General features: G+C 44.3%; 1 long non-coding RNA gene across 1 annotated transcript in view; it reads left to right on the top strand.

Moving 5' to 3' along the window:
- The window catches only part of LOC128351716 (uncharacterized), a 33,859-nt gene extending 21,338 nt beyond the window's left edge, over window positions 1-12,521 (top strand). The window contains exon 3 of the long non-coding RNA XR_008319998.1: window positions 12,253-12,521. This is a non-coding gene — a long non-coding RNA (uncharacterized LOC128351716). The remainder of the gene's footprint in view (window positions 1-12,252) is intronic.
- The last annotated feature ends 4,980 nt before the right edge of the window (window positions 12,522-17,501 follow it).

Genomic DNA, 17,501 nt, shown 5'->3' with positions numbered 1-17,501 from the left:
CATGCGTGTGCCCAATTGTGTAAATGCCTCTGGACATGAGCCAGTCCAAAAGGGTATTTGAAAACCTTTGGTTTCAATTAGGTAAGTACAGGGCTTGACAGACCCTAGGCACCAGGGAGCCATGGCACTTAAAAATTTAACCGTGGTCCCCAGATTTGGATGTTCTAACCATCCTAATCTGTTCTCAACCAAGAGTTCAGAGCCAAGAGTTATTTTCAAAAAAACAATGTTTTTGTCCCTGGCAGCTCTGTTTCTGTTCTGTGGTATAAGAACAGCCCTGCTGGATCAGGCCGAAGGCCTATCTAGTCCAGCATCCTGTTACACACAGTGGTCCACCAGATGCCTCTGAGAAGCCCACAGGCAAGAGGTGAGGGCATGCCCTCTCTCTTGCTGTTGCTCCCCTGTAACTGGTATTCAAAGGTATCGTGCCTCTGAGGCTGGAGGGCCACCAGACTAGTAGCCATTGATAGATCTGCCCTCCGTTAATTTGTCTAAGACCCTTCTAAAGCCATCCAAGCTAGTGGCCATCACCACATCCTGTGGCAGAGAATTCCATAGATTAATTATGTGCTATGTGGAAAAGTACTTCCTTTTCTTGGTCCTAAATTTCCCGGCCTTCAGTTTCATGGGATGACCCTTGGTTCTAGTGTTGTGAGAAGGGGAGGAAAATTTCTCTTTGTCCACTCTCTCTATTCCACGCACCACCTCTATGACATCTCCCTATAGTCACCTCTTTTCCAAACTAAAAAGCCCCAGATGCTGTAGCCTTGCCTCATAAGAAAGGTGCTCCAGGCCCCCTGATCCTGTTACATGTAAAGGGAATAGAGAAGCAGCCCACACCATTACCACCCAGCTACACAATGTCCATCACTAAGTCCATAATTTTGTCAAATATCTGTTGTCATGACTCCTAATTTTTTGGGCTGGTTCCTAGATCCAAATAAAAATGGCCAAGGGGCCTTAATGGGTATGTGCTTAACACTCTCCCATGGTTATCAATGTGGCTTACAAGTGCTGAACTTGGCTGGACCATGCCCCTTCTCTACAAGTAATGAGCATAACAGGGACTGACATCCAGAGCAACAAACTGCTTGTGGAACAACCAGATCTGCAGTAGTGCAAGCTGTTATCTTAGTGATGCTGAAAGCTGAGGTTGTGCAAAAGCACTCTTGCACAAAGTTCCCATTGAAATAAATAGGCATGCTGCAGTTGCACAAATGTTGTGAAACGGTAAGTATGCTTGCAGTAGCACAACACTAGTCCTGAAGTCTAGCACAACAGTTTTGCACTAGAATACATTTCTTCTGCAAGCAGTTCATGGCTGTGGATGCCAGCCATTGTTCTTACTGTTATTTAACCCAAGACAAAACAGACCTGCGTTAAAATTCCTTAGTAAACCAGGGGACCTTTTCCTCTCATACCATAGCATGGAAATCTTTCTTTTCAAAGTGAAATAACATCCTGAACGTAATCAGTCTACTATTTCAAGACTTCTAGACTTATTTGGTATTTCAGAATGAAATTTCCACCCAAACAAGGCATAGCTTCACACAGGCTGCCAGATCTCAAATTATAAAACCAAGCTGTTTGGAGAGACCATAATGGAACCAGTGAGCAGTCTGCATGGGAATAATGTTTTATCATTTTCAGGAAAAAATCCTTTGGGCAAAGATCAAGCATGGGAATTTTTAAATTCCAAATAACAGAAGTTAAGCAAGTAAAAGTTAATGGTGATATTATGTCTCCAGTTAGTGTGTCTTTTAAAGACATCTTCCAGCTGTGACAGAGGAGTGTGTTTTATTAATCACAGAAGTGGTCTCTTTCAGGCCAAAGAGGGTTCTGGGGAAATTATTTATTTAGTGAACTTTTAAGTCACACTGCAGTAAGACGTTTTTAGGACCGTGCCCATATTCAAAGCATGAACACAATTAAAACTGGCTATTAAAAACATAGAATGCAGTGGTCACACAACTAAACCAATACAGTTCAGGAAAACAGAGAAACATGCCCATTTATTTATTTATTACATTGTATACCACCAGATCTGAAGGCTATTCACAATCCACAGTTAAAATACATTCAGTTGTAAAACAATTACAACTGTTAAAAACATCCACTAAAAACCTGGTTAAAAGATGTGGTTTTTTGGGTCACACTGAAGATGTTACACCTCATATCTCAACAAGGAGAGCATTCCAAATCTCGGGCAGGCAGCTGCAGAGAAGGCCCAACCCTGAGTCACCACTAGATGAACCAGATTAACTGCAGGCAAACCTCTCCAGAAGACCATAGTGATTGGTGGGGATTATGCAGAAGGCAGCACTATGCTGGATCACCTGGGCCGAAGTTATAACATCCTGGAATACTTGGGCAAATTAAACAAAGACTTCATTTCATGCCAAATGTGAATCAGCAAAATTAGTGCCAGGCAAGCTTCTTGGGGGAAGGCACATAAGAGGCTAAAACCAAGATGGCCCTTACCCTGGCTACCAGGGAAATTTTAGATTTACCACCTAATTTTAGATGGCAGAAGGACTCAGAGGAGGGACTCACAGGCAGGAGCGTAGCCAGCATTGGGCGACTGGGTTCAAAGAACCCAGGCCGCTGCCCCTCAGGGGCCGTGCCCCGTGTCCCCGACACACACCTCATGTCTGATGTCAGACTCGGTGGGCGTGGTTTAGCTCCCAAACAGGGCTGTGCGGCCCCATTCAGGACTTAAATGGCCAGCACTGCATTCTCAGCATGGCCAGGAGCATCACTGGCCCCGATCTAGATCCCGAATGGGGCCGCACCCTCATGTCTGACATCAGATGTGGAGGGCGCAGCTAATCGCCTGCATCTGATGTCAGACATATGGGGAGGGGCGAGGGGGACATGGGCCGCCACTGGCCTCCCTCAACTAGTGCTCATAGGACAAACTTGAGGATAGGAACATAGGAAGCTACCTTATATTGAGTCAGACCATTGCTCCATCTAGCTCATTATTACTACACTGACGGGCAGCAGCTCTCCAAGGTTTCAGGCAGGTTTGTGTCTTTTTTTTTACTAGCCCTACCTGGAGATGCCAGGGATTGAACTGGGGGCTTCTGCGTTCAAAAGTGGTTCTCTCTTACCAAGCTATGGCCCCATCCCGTAAGGAGAATATTGACTGATTGATGGATTGTCAGATTTGTATCACTTTCGTTAAAAAAAACAACCCCAAGGTAGTTTACAGTACCATTAAAACAATACAAATATATTACATACATACCTTACGGCAGACCCTGCTCACATGCAGTCACCCTTCCAAATGCAAACCAGGGCAGACCCTGCTTAGCAAAGGGGGACCGCTAATGCTCACGACTGCTAGAACAGCTCTCCTACCCTTAAGATGTCCTTATCTGATATCATTTAACCCAGGCTCCTTCAACCTTGGATGCCCAGAAGGAACTACAACTTCCATCATCCCCAGCAACAATGGCTTGGCCATTGTAACTGAAAGTGATGGGAGTTGGAATCCAACATCTTCTGGGCATCCAAGGCTGAGAAAGCCTGGTTTAAGAGGATACTTGCCTATGGCCACTACCATTTTTAGTGACCTTACTCCGTCCTCTACCCTTTAGCAGCCCAATGTACAACAATTCAACTGGTGAAGCTTTCACCACCACTGATCTCTAAGCCAGAAAAAGTTTTACCTGTTTAATTTCTACATACCAGGTTGCTGCTAAAGACAACTACAACAATATACCACTTAAAACAAAAAAGTCAAAGTGGTTTACATAGAAAATAAGTTTTTTCCCTGTCCCCAAGGGACTAGCAGTATAAAAGGAAACGTAAGGTGGACACCAGCAGCAACCACTGGATATGGGCAATTGCTCTCCCCCTGCTAAACAAGAGAATCACCATTTTAAATTTAAAAGGTGCCTCTTTGCTCAGTTAGCTGTTAAAGCAGAACCAAAAGAGAAAGGTGGCAACTTTATCTTTGTGAGTCATATTTAAATTTATTTTGGTTCCTCAGTGTTGTGGAACTGATCTCTCTCCCCCTCCCTATAAATGTGTGGTTCTTCCTTTTAGTGCAATTAAAATAATAAGTGGGGAGCCAGGAACTTCCTGGTTCAAATATTACCTCAGACAAAAACTCACAAGGCAAGCTGTGCTCCTTTCAGCCTTGCCCCACCCTCCATCTCAGTGCTGGGATAATAATACACAGACATATCTTGCAAGGAGAAAGCCAGCATCATATACCCGTTAGAGAGCGTTAGAGTAGGACTTAAGAGACTGAGGTTCAAATCCCCACTGAGCCATAAATGTGGGTTCCGCTAGTACTATCTATTTCATTAAAAGTAAAGTGTGCCTTCGGGTTGGTGTCGACTACAGAGCCCTGTGGTTGTCTTTGGTAGAATACAGGAGGGGTTTATCATTGCCTCCTCCCACACAGTAGGAAATTATACCTTTCAGCATCTTCCTATATCGCTGCTGCCCAATATAGGTATTTCCCATAGTCTGGGAAACATACCAGCGGGCAGGGGCGTATCTAGGGTGGAGCAGGCAGGGCACGTGCCCCGGGCACCACTTGAAGGGGGGGCGCCATTTTATAAAATTATTTTTTTTAAAAAAAATGGCCCCTGAAAACACAATGGCCACCGCACATGCTCAAATGGCCTCTGTGAGGCCCTAGGCCAGGCCAGGCCTTGCAGAGGCCATTTGAGCATGCACGGTGGCCATTTTGTTTTTAGCGGCCATTAAAAATAATTAATGGCCATGACACATGCTACAATGGTCCCTGCAAGGCCCTAGAAGCCAGCGGGCAGAGGGGGAACCTTTGCAGACCCCCCCACAGCCTTTAGGAAGCCCCCCAAAGAGACTACAGGTATTATTTTTAATTCAATATAATATAAATCACTGTACACATATTCAGTTTTGGCACTATGTACAGAGAATCAGGGCTTGTGAATAATGAGCTGAAGCTTATGAGCTAGGATTGTATTCATTTGCTCTTACTTTGCTTCTTGTGATAAGTGAGTTAAATGTGATGTCTTAATAATATGGCTATTAATGGTGAGTTTGTCTTTGAATCAGTGTGAAATCCTTAGTATTAAGGCCCACTGGGAGTTTCTTGCTCTCTTTTTAACTGTCTTTCTGAAAGACTAGAATATATTCCAAGCAGTGACACAGTTTACTCTGCATATCCTTTAATTATTTACAGAGTATCTGGGAAAGGTCAAATTCTCCATTTATTTTTAAAACTTATGTAATAGTGATGCTACAATGCATAGCAGAGAATTAGACAGGCACTTCTGTTTAGTTTTCCAAGTACATCTCCACATAGTATTTGGGTATTTCATGAGCCCCATCATACTGAAATTTGTAGTTTGCCAGCATTTTTTGGTCTGGCCACGTCCACTGTGAAATAGTTTTTGAAATATTAAAAGATTAACAAGCTTGACTTGTATTTTTCAGCTGATATTATGGTAAAGTAATCTGAAAGATGGGTGTCAGATGTTTGGACAGGGGGCGCAATTTCAGTGCTTGCCTTAGGCGCTATTTTCCCCTAGATACGCCACTGCCAGCGGGGATTCGAACTGGCAACCTCTGGCTTGCTAGTCAAGTCACTTCCCGCTGCGCCATTAGGTGGAGCCTCTATTTCATTAAACTATTAATATTCCTGATTCCACTCCACTGCCTTGCCCTTGCATACCACAACTCTTTCCCTTGGATTCTGCAATGGTTTTTAAAGATTCAAATTCCATACGTTTGAAGGATTCAGTTAGACAAATTCATGGAGGATAGGTCTATCAATGGCTACTAGTCTGAGGGTGATAAGCCACCTCCAGCCACAGAGGCAAAATGCCTCTAAATACCAGTTGCAGGGGAGCAACAGCAGGGCCTTTCTCAGACAGCAGGCTTTACCACAGGATTAAGAGGGGTGAAATACTGCGACATACGGGGCATATTGGATATTTCTAATTTGCCCCCAAACCCGATGCAAAATGTAGAATTTTTTGCCCCAGACATAAATCAGGCTGAGCTCCAATGCATAATTTTTTTTATTTATTTATTCGATTTCTATACCACCCTCCCAAAAATGGCTCAGGGCGGTTTACACAGAGAAATAATAAATAAACAAGGATGAATCCCTGTCCCCAAAGGGCTCACAATCTAAAAAGAAACATAAGATAGACACCAGCAACAGTCACTGGAGGCACTGTGCTAGGGGTGGATAGGACCAGTTACTCTCCCCCTGCTAAACAAAGAGAATCACCACGTTAAAAGTTGCCTCTTTGCCAAGTTAGCAGGGGTAATGAAAAACCCAAATCGTGTATGGAGTGCTCCCCAGTAGCTCGCAGGGACTTCAACGCAAATCTGGACTATATGTGAATGCACACCTGCCCTTCTAGAGTAAAATCACCTTCTGGCAGAGCTCCAGGAGAGAAGACATGCTCTCACCTTTTACCTGTAGGCTTCCCATAGGCATCTGGTGGGTCACTGTGTGAAACAGGATGCTTGACAGGATGGGACATGAGCCCGATCCAGCAGGGCTGTCCTTATGTTCTTATCTTGAACATCTCAAGGACTGGGCCATTGAGAATCTGGCATGGTGTGTCTGTATCTTAAGCACCGGCAGGCAGGGGTGTAGCTATAATTGAGAGGATGGGTTCAAAGAACCCAGGTCCACAAGCCCCTGAATGCCCCCCAGATCCACCCCTCCCTATTTTCTTCATAATCTCCTTCTCTCCGAAAGGCCGCTGGAGAGAGGGGTGAACATGGGCTCCCTCTCCCCTAGCTATGCCCCTGCCAGCAGGGACAAGTGTGTACTCTTTTAGATCACATAAAAGAAGGAGCTTTACATCCCTGTCCTATGTTGATTGATTGATTGATTGATTGATTGATTGATTGATTGATTAAGTGCCATCAAGTTGGTGTCGTCTCTTAGTGACCACATAGATAGATTCTCTCCAGGACGATCTGTCTTCAACTTGGCTTCTAAGGTCTCTCAGTGGTGCATTCATTGCTGTCATAATCGAGTCCATCCACCTTGCTGCTGGCCATCCCCTTCTTCTCTTTCCTTCAACTTTTCCCAGCATTATGGACTTCTCAAGAAAGCTGGATTTTTGCACAATGTATCCAAAGTATGATACGAGTTTGAGCCTGGTCATTTGTGCCCCGAGTGGAAATTCTGGATGGATTTGTTCTGTGATCCATTTGCTTGTTTTCCTGGCTGTCCGTGGTATCCTCAGAAGTAGTTTAGTGTGTTTAGTGTGTAGTTTAGTAGTTTACTAGTAATTTAAGTATGATGTGATTTCGAGCCTGGTCATTTGTGCCTCGAGTGGAAATTCTGGATGGATTTGTTCTGTGATCCATTTGCTTGTTTTCCTGGCTGTCCGTGGTATCCTCAGAAGTAGTTTAGTGTGTAGTTTAGTAGTTTACTAGTAATTTAAGTATGATGCGATTTCGAGCCTGGTCATTTGTGCCTCGAGTGGAAATTCTGGATGGATTTGTTCTGTGATCCATTTGCTTGTTTTCCTGGCTGTCCGTGGTATCCTCAGAAGTAGTTTAGTGTGTTTAGTGTGTAGTTTAGTAGTTTACTAGTAATTTAAGTATGATGCGATTTCGAGCCTGGTCATTTGTGCCTCGAGTGGAAATTCTGGATGGATTTGTTCTGTGATCCATTTGCTTGTTTTCCTGGCTGTCCGTGGTATCCTCAGAAGTAGTATAGTGTGTTTAGTGTGTAGTTTAGTAGTTTACTAGTAATTTAAGTATGATGCGATTTCGAGCTTGGTCATTTGTGCCTTGAGTGGAAATTCTGGATAGACTTGTTCTGTGATCCATTCGCTTGTTTTCCTGGCTGTCCGTGGTATACTCAAAAGTAGTTTAGTGTGTTTAGTGTGTAGTTTAGTAGTTTACTAGTAATTTAAGTATGATGTGATTTCGAGCCTGGTCATTTGTGCCTCGAGTGGAAATTCTGGATGGATTTGTTCTGTGATCCATTTGCTTGTTTTCCTGGCTGTCCGTGGTATCCTCAGAAGTAGTTTAGTGTGTTTAGTGTGTAGTTTAGTAGTTTACTAGTAATTTAAGTATGATGCGATTTCGAGCCTGGTCATTTGTGCCTCGAGTGGAAATTCTGGATGGATTTGTTCTGTGATCCATTTGCTTGTTTTCCTGGCTGTCCGTGGTATCCTCAGAAGTAGTTTAGTGTGTTTAGTGTGTAGTTTAGTAGTTTACTAGTAATCTAAGTATGATGCGATTTCGAGCCTGGTCATTTGTGCCTCGAGTGGAAATTCTGGATGGATTTGTTCTGTGATCCATTTGCTTGTTTTCCTGGCTGTCCGTGGTATCCTCAGAAGTAGTTTAGTGTGTTTAGTGTGTAGTTTAGTAGTTTACTAGTAATTTAAGTATGATGTGATTTCGAGCCTGGTCATTTGTGCCTCGAGTGGAAATTCTGGATGGATTTGTTCTGTGATCCATTTGCTTGTTTTCCTGGCTGTCCGTGGTATCCTCAGAAGTAGTTTAGTGTGTTTAGTGTGTAGTTTAGCAGTTTACTAGTAATTTAAGTATGATGCGATTTCGAGCCTGGTCATTTGTGCCTCGAGTGGAAATTCTGGATAGACTTGTTCTGTGATCCATTCGCTTGTTTTCCTGGCTGTCCGTGGTATCCTCAAAAGTAGTTTAGTGTGTTTAGTGTGTAGTTTAGTAGTTTACTAGTAATTTAAGTATGATGCGATTTCGAGCCTGGTCATTTGTGCCTCGAGTGGAAATTATGGATAGACTTGTTCTGTGATCCATTCGCTTGTTTTCCTGGCTGTCCGTGGTATCCTCAAAAGTAGTTTAGTGTGCTTAGTGTGTAGTTTAGTAGTTTACTAGTAATTTAAGTATGATGCGATTTCGAGCCTGGTCATTTGTGCCTCGAGTGGAAATTCTGGATAGACTTGTTCTGTGATCCATTTGCTTGTTTTCCTGGCTGTCCATGGTATCCTCAGAAGTAGTTTAGTGTCCTATGCAGTTTAGTTTTTGAAAAAGTCTTATTGAATTCAATAGGTCTCATTTTTAAGTAGGGTTGCACTTCCCAGCTGACTAGAAAAATGCTCTGGCTGGACTCCTCCTCCTATGTCATTAGGAGACAACTCAGCCAAGATTGGGGAGGGGCATGGAAATAAGCCTTTATTATCAGCCAATCTGTTTAAGGGATCAGGGAATGGTAAAAAGGTTGACAAGCCTGTAATAATGCTTAGGACAGCAGCCTTTTGGAAGGCATGGTGAAGAAGACATTTTCTCACCTTGGAGTCTGTGACGCGATGCAACATAATCCAACTGTAAGTTCTTTCAGCTGTGGGGGGAGAAGATTGCTGCTTACAGGCTTAGTCTCCTGACAGTTGCTTTCAGACTTGAAAAGCCATGGCTTCTCCATCACGGGCCCACTGATCCTGCCAGAAAGCATCTCCTGTGTGGGTCATTATCCGCATAGCGAAACCATTAAATCATTTCCTCCCCCAAAAGCTGGCATGCTTTCTGGGCCTCAAGGTGGGAAGAGCTCCATTCCAACCCACTTTTTTTTTTTGTTTGTTTAAAGTCCGAAGGTCATTCCTTCAGCTGAAAAATCCTGCAGAGATGCTTTAAAAAAGAAAAAAGAAAAAACTTGCCTGTGGACATACTGGAAGACTTAACTTTTTGCCCAAACTTGCAAAGATGAGAAGTGCTATTTCAAGAAAAAGGAGTTCACAAAAACGATCTTATAAAGCATATGTAGATGCTCCCTTCTCTATTTAGTGACGGAGTGCACGACTTCAATCTGCCAGCTGTTGTTAGACTACAACTCCCATCATCCCTGACAATTGGCCACTGTGGACTGGCAATGATGGGAGTCAGAGTCCAACCACAGCTAGGGAACTGAAGCTGCAAACGCCTAGTTTAGTGGGAAGTTCGAGGTAAGGCTGCCTCCTTCTTTTGCCTCGGCCCTGCTCCACCCTTTATCCACAGAATGAAAACCTCTACCCTAAACTGGGGTCCCCAGATTTCGTTGGGCTACAGTTCCCAGCCACAACGATCTGTACTACTGTGACTGGGGATGATGGGTGTTGTACTTCTACACTATCTAGGGGCCCCAAGATTAAGAAGTCCTGGCCTAAGCAAAAGTCATGCTAGCAGCTAAATCTTCTCCTGCAACTTACTTCCATGCTGGGAAACCCTTCAGCAGCTTAATTTCTGTGTGCAAGTCTGCTGTTAAAAATAACGACTCAAGGCAACTAAAAGAGATGGCAGCAGAGTCCAGGTGAAGGCGCACCATAACCTGAAACCAGCCCAACAGACAGAAATAAAGCAGGTTAAGCTTTTCCTGCCACTTTCCGCTAAGCCAGGAAAACCTTCACCTCTTCTATATCTCTGCTCTGTAGTAATTTTCACTTACTGTATTTCAGGCTCTTTTAAAACAGGAGTTTCCAGCCTCTTAAGATGTTGTTGTTGTACAACAAATCCCATCATGCGACATCACAATGACCTTATGGCTGGGGATGATGGGAGTTGTAGTTCAACTAGGGCTACCATATTTTCAATTTAAAAAATAAAGACACCGTTCCCATCTACTTTTTTTTATTAGATTAAAACCAGGTCTAGCTATTTGAATGCTGCTGCAGAGGAGTCAATAGACTTGGTTGCTGGTGTGACATAGTCCAGGTCTACTGGTAGACTTGAGTGAGCCAGTGATGGCAGTGGACATGGCCTCCAGAGTACTGGGCAGTGGGCAACCAGGTTTGCCCATTGTTTGAATATGGGGAAACACCTTGTCCCACACCCTCAGTAGATCTGACTTCTGGAATGGTCTGCCTGCTGGCTTTCTTCCTTAGACTGGTAGCTCTGGCCTCTAGGAACTGGCAATCCTGGCCACTGACTCAAAAGAGAGCGGTAAATACTGGACAGATTGCCTTTGTTAAGCACATTCATTGTTTTTTTATGGAAATGAGGGCATGTCCGGGGGGGGGCGGGAAATGAGGATCTATGGTAGCCCTAATTCCAACCATATCTGGGATCTCCTGTTGTTAAGGCAGACAGGACAGGAGCCAGTAACAAAAGGAGGACTCCAAGTTCTTTCTGGGAAGCCAGGCTTCTTGACCTAAAGTGATCTCAGTTTTTTCCCCCATAGCTGTATCTGAGATACCTTTTAAAGCGGTGATTCTCTTATATTTAGCAGGGAGAAAGCAACTGGCCCTATCCAACCCCAGCACAGTATGCCCCCAGTGGATACTGCTGGTGTCTGCCTTGATGTTTCTTTTTAGAACCCCTTTGGGGACAGGGGACCATCTTATTTATGTATTTAATTTTCTGTATAAGAACTTTGGTTGAAGTGCGGTACATAAATATCAGTAGTAGTAGTAGTAGTAGTAGTAGTACAACACAGTTTTTTATTGTGTGGATGACCTCAAAGTCTCACCTACATTTTGAGATTGATACCTACCTGCCCCTCCTGTTCTGGACTAGAGCAGCTAACCCTGGGCTTAGGAACATAGGAAGCTGCCATATACTGAGTCAGACCATTGGTCCATCTAGCTCAGCATTGTCTACACAGACTGGCAGTGGCTTCTCCAAGGTTGCAGGCAATAATCTCTCTCAGCCCTATCTGGGAGATGCCAGGGAAGGAACCTGGAACCTAGATGCTCTTCCCAGAGCATCTTCATCCCCTAAGGGGAATATCTTACAGTGCTCACACTTCAAGTCTCCCATTCATATGCAACCAGGGCAGGCCCTGCTTAGCTAAGGGGACAAGGCATGCTTCCTACCACAAGTCCAGCTCTCCGTCCTCCCTCCACTGCCCATGAGAACTTGCAGGAGCCGACCGGCTCCTGGTGGCGCATCAGCACAAACCCGCCTAGGGAGCCTGCCCAGGCACCACCAGGTTAAGCGAGTGCTCCCTCAACTGCATTTATTGGATCATCTGCCAGTGCCAGTTGTAGGTGGCTGTGAGTGTCCTCTGGATTGGTCCACCCTCCCAGCATCTGCCCTAAGTGAGGCCTAGTCCTTCCTCCAATCCTCCCCCTCTTTACATGCACATTCGTATAGCTGAGCCAGCTTTTGTGAAGCGGAGTAGTCCAAACAATTTGAAGGACACCTTGCTCCATTAGAACTGCCCATCTGATCAATCTGAATCATGGCTAATGACTTTTGCCTTCCTGGTTTAGGACAGAAATGGTTGTGTCGTTAGCTCCAATAAAATCTACCACTTGTGGATCTTTCAACAAAGTCCACATGGATATTCAGTTTCCATGCAATGTTTTCCATGTACAGGCAGTTGCTGTTGCGGGATTCTTCCAAAGCATTCCCACGGAGGAGGATTAACCTTATGTCGGAACTGGACCTGGATTTAACGACAACCGACAACAGCAACATAAATAAAGTCAGATCTGCCAGGAAATTCAGTTTCTGAAGAATGGGACTCTGAATGTATACAACTGAAAACAAAAAATAAACTGAAGGCTGGCCATTTGCAGGAGGTGAGAGAAAAGTGTGAGCATGGCTATTATGGATTCTGCAAATAATAAAAATGCTGCCCTGTGCCCTATGCCTGATGGATTTATCATGTACTGGTGTATATCACATCAAGATAATAAAGATGTATGTGTGCATATGTCTCCATCTGCAGATTAGATACAGATGTAGACATTGGCACATCAGCAGAGACAAGGATGTAAGAGAGTCCTTATAAGTGAACTTCAATCAGTGACTACACACCTCATGCTGCTATTCAAGCAGACCCCATTGGGCTATTATCTGTGATCTTCCTGATATCACAGGAGTCCCTGTTCATTAAATGGCCTGCAGGCAGCTGCCTGTGCACACAACATTTCCTTGCCACTGATACCAGGCAGCTCAACTGCCGCCTCCTTGCCTTCTCCTGCTTTGATCTATTTAAAGTACAAATTATGCAAGTGCTTATCTGTATTATGGAAGCACTGTTAATATATGCATGAAGTAATTGCCATCTTTTGCAACTGAGATCACTGGTTTAGTTTGCCTCTCCCTTAACTCCTGTTTTGAAAACATGAACTCTCTGCAGCTCTTTCTCTCTCTCTCTGTGTGTGTGTGTGTATGAGAGAGAGAGAGAGAGAGAGAGAGAGTGCTTTTTGCCACCAAAATGTTAAGGCCTAGATCCATCAAATGTTAGGCTGCTAACTTAATTTCACTTAGGTCTCATTAAACTTAGTAAGACTGACTGCTGAGTAAACACATGCTCAGGATTATGCTAATTAGCTGGGGGGAAACAGGACCAGCCCTATCATTAGTCAGGGCGAGATGATGATCATGGTGAGTTTGTTTGTTGTTTGTTTGTTTTACTTACTTATTTAATGACAACTTTAACGGTTTGGGCCCAGGATACCTGAGGGACTGCCTGCTCCCAAGGGTTACTGCCCACTTGACGAGGTTATCTGAGGGGGCTCTGCTGACAATGAGGGAGGTGCTGACAATGAGGGAGGCTCGGTACATGGCCTTCTCTGTTGCTGCCCCCAGATTCTGGAATGCTCTCCCGTTGGCTATTTGCTCCTCGGTCTCCATCACAGCTTTTAGAAAGAGTGTAAAATCTTGGCTTTTTGCCCAGGCGTTTATTTGATTTGCTGCTGCTGCTCTTTATACTCTGTATTGCTTTTATGCTTTTGTTTTAAATTTTTAATTGGATTTGTTTAATATTTTTCACTTAATATTTTAATTGTGTCTTTTTCACCATCTTGTGTTTAAATTTTTGCTGTAAACCGCCTTGGGATTGTTTTAATGAAAGGTGGCATATAAATTTAACAATAAATAAAAATAAAAATAAATTAAAACTTTACTGATATGGCTGCCCCATAACAATTTTTCTCTGGCGGCTCATAAAACAAAGGAATAAACTGTAAAATTAGTAGCAGATTAAAGCTACAATAAAATACAACTAAAATATATTTTAAAAAACAACTTTTTAAAAGCTTAGCTGTACAAAAATGTCTTCACCTGGCATCTAAAAGAAGATAGAGATGAGGGCAGGTGAGCCTCTTGGAAGGTTTTTCACACCTGGCTTTTAGGTCACATCTCCTCTGGAATGGAGGTGTGTGTTCTCATATCAGCCAAATTTACCCCAAAGTCCCTGCAAGCAATAGGGTTTTTCATTGGGCATGAGAGTGTAGCCCGATGTATATCCGGGGTAAAAAAAAAAATCCACTTTTTGTGTCAGTTTTTTTAGGCAACTTTGAACTCGCAGTAAAGTCTCACAGAAAATCCATAGTAAAGCCTACTGTCTGGGAAAGCTCCTTGGGGGCACTGTTCCATAAATGGGGTGAGATGGCTGGTCTCTGGAAATTACATTTGGAAGTGTAGTTGGAAGGCAGCCTTGATCACAGTGACATCACACAATTTGTCATTTTCTGCCTTAAATACCCAAAAATCTTGGGTTGTTGCTTGAAGTGTTTGCTTTTTAGCCTACTTTCCAGTAGGCTTATGAAATCACCTGGCATTCTCTGTGTGTGTCTGTGTGTCCGTCCGTCCGCTCCCTATCGACTTCGCGATGCCTGGACCAATATGAACCAAATTGGGTACAGTTGTAGGGACACATAGAGACACCACAATGGCATAGTTTATGATGATGTCATCCACCCCGATCCAAGATGGCAGACGTGTAAACTTTTAAGGCGCAAGTGGGCTAACTTGTGAACCACTTAACCAATTTGAACCAAAATTGCTGCAGCTATAGGGTCACATAGAGACACCTCAATGGTGTAATTTGTGATGATGTCATCCACCCCAGTTCAAGACAGTGGACACATAAACTTTTGAGGCACAAGTGGGCTAACTTGTAAACCGCTTAATGGATTTGAACCAAATTTGGTACACTTGTAGGGACACATAGGGACACTTCAATGGCATAGTTTGCAATGATGTCACCCACCCCAATCCAAGATGGGTGTCTTGTGAACATCTGAAATGCAAGCTGGCTAATTTGTGGACTGTCTAACCCATATGAACCAAATTATGTACAGTTGCAGTGAGTGACACACAGGGACACCTCAATGGCATAGTTTGTGATGATGTCATCCACACCAATTCAAAATGGCGGACCCGTAAACTTTGGAGGTGCTAGTGGGCTAACTTGTGAACTGCTTAACCAATTTCAACCAAATTTGCTACAGCTATAGGGACACATAGGGACACCTCAATGGCATAGATTATGATGATGTCATCCAACCCAGGTCAAGATGACGGACACGTAAACTTTGAGGTGCAAGTGCATTAACTTGTGGACAGTCTAACCGATTTGAACCGAATTAGCTACAGCTTTATGGACACACAGGGACACCTCAATGGTGTAGTTTGTAATGATGTCATCCACCCTGATCCAAGATGGCAGAAGCATTAACATTTGAGATGCAAGAGATCTAACTTGTGGACCTCAATTTGAACCAAATTTTAGTCCAGTTGTGAGCCAGTAAAAGGAAAGTAGGCTGATTAGTTCTTACTAGAACAACTTGTTTCTTTTTTCTTTTTTAGTTATTCTAAAAATGTATACCCCATCATTCTTTTTGAAAAGAATCTCAAGGCTGCTCACAACAACACAAGATTTTAAAAAAAATCCCTTTGCAGCATAACAATAAAACACAATTTTAAAAGTGCTGGGCACAAAACAGGGAGAACCAAAGAAGACTTAAATTAGTTGTGACCTGAATTAGTGCAAAAAGGTGTGTGGCAGGGCTACTCTACCCCTGACTCCTTCTCGACTTTAGCTAAATTATGCCTTACAAGTGAATGTTGGCCCGTTGAATAACGGGCGCTAGTAGCAGGGCTCCTGGCCCCCCGCCGCCAGTCCCCCTCCCTCCGCCGTCCGCCCCCCCTACCTTTAAGGGCCAAATCGGCCCAGGCACTTGCCCCCGCCAGGCCGGGGAGACGGAGGCCGGGACCGGGGGCGGAGCGGAGGCCATGTAACTTAAAAAAAAAATTGCTCCCGCCGCCGACCGCCCACCCTCCCTCCCAGCTGCCGAGTCCCCCTTACCCTGGCCGACTGTTGTCGGCCGTAGACAGCCCTCAATTTAAGAGGCAGAGAGGAGCTCGCAAGCAGAGCTCCTCTCTGTGCAAAGCCTCTTGCTGAACTGCCGCTTTGGGCGCAAGGGACGCAAGCGCCCAAAGCGGCAGTTCGGCAAGAGGCTTTGCACAGAGAGGAGCTCTGCTTGCGAGCTCCTCTCTGCCTCTTAAATTGAGGGCTGTCTACGGCCGACAACAGTCAGCCAGGGTAAGGGGGACTCGGCAGCTGGGAGGGAGGGTGGGCAGTCGGCGGCCGCAGCCGCGGGAGCAATTTTTTTAAAAGTTACATGGCCTCCGCTGCGCCCCCGGCCTCCGTCTCTTTGGCCAAGGCGGCGGCTCTGCCGCCGCCTCGGTCACTCTCCCCCGCCGCCGCTTCTCCGGCTTCTTCGGGGCGGCCGCTTCTGGCCACCGAAGATGGCTGCCGGGTGCCGGCGATCGTGTCTCCCTTGCCCTGCTTCACGCATGCCCAGAACAGGGCAGGGAGGCACGGACACACGCTTGGTGTCCGTCCACGGACGGACACCAAGCGTTTTATTAGAGAGGATTGTAGCCTTGTTAGAAGGAAGTAGCTAAAGGGGCTGGTTCAAATGTGGGGATGGATCTCCATCTCAACCAATTAACTTCTCCTCACTTAACCCATGCATATATTATTTCTTGTTTACACAGTCAGACAGGTGTTATTGACTGGTTTGTTTTATCCAGACATCAAGTCCTTCCCAAGGACCTGGGATGGTTGAATTTTATTATCAATTGTTATAGTTATCGTCGCAGAATATAGGCTGTTCCCAGTAAAGCTGCTTTTTGTAACTGGCTGATGGTGATTTCTGTGGCCCCTATGGTGTTGTGGTGCTCTTCAAGGTCTTTTGGAACTGCACCCAGGGCGCCAATTACCACTGGGATGATTTTGGTCTTTTTCTGCCACAGCCTTTCAATTTCAGTTTGTAGATCTTTGTATTTGGTGATTTTTTCTATTTCTTTTTCTTCTATTCTGCTATCCCCTGGTATTGTTATGTCGATTATTTTGACTTGTTTTTCTTTCTTCTCGACTACAGTGATATCTGGTGTATTGTGTGGCAGATGTTTGTCTGTTTGTAGTCGGAAGTCCCATAATATTTTTACATCTTCATTTTCTTCAACTTTTTCAATTGTATGGTCCCACCAATGTTTGGCTACAAGTAGGTTGTATTTTTTGCAGATGTTCCAGTGTATCATCTGTGCTACTTTGTCATGCCTTTGTTTTTAGTCAGTCTGTGCGATCTTTTTACAACAGCTGATTAGGTGTTCCATGGTTTCATCTGCTTCTTTACAAAGGCGGCACTTGCTGTTTGTGGTTGATTTTTCGACTTTTGCTCTTATTGCATTTGTTCTTAGTGCCTGTTCTTGTGCAGCCAGTATTAAACCCTCTGTTTCTTTCTTCAAGTTGCCATTCTTAAGCCATTGCCAGGTCTTGGTGATGTCTGATTTTCCACTTATATTGTGCAAATATTGACCATGCA

Source organism: Hemicordylus capensis, chromosome 3, assembly GCF_027244095.1.
Source record: "Hemicordylus capensis ecotype Gifberg chromosome 3, rHemCap1.1.pri, whole genome shotgun sequence".
Classification (NCBI taxonomy): Eukaryota; Metazoa; Chordata; class Lepidosauria; order Squamata; family Cordylidae; genus Hemicordylus; species Hemicordylus capensis.
The sequence above is the reverse complement of the archived record's forward strand: the minus strand, read 5'-3'. Positions and strand labels throughout refer to the sequence as shown.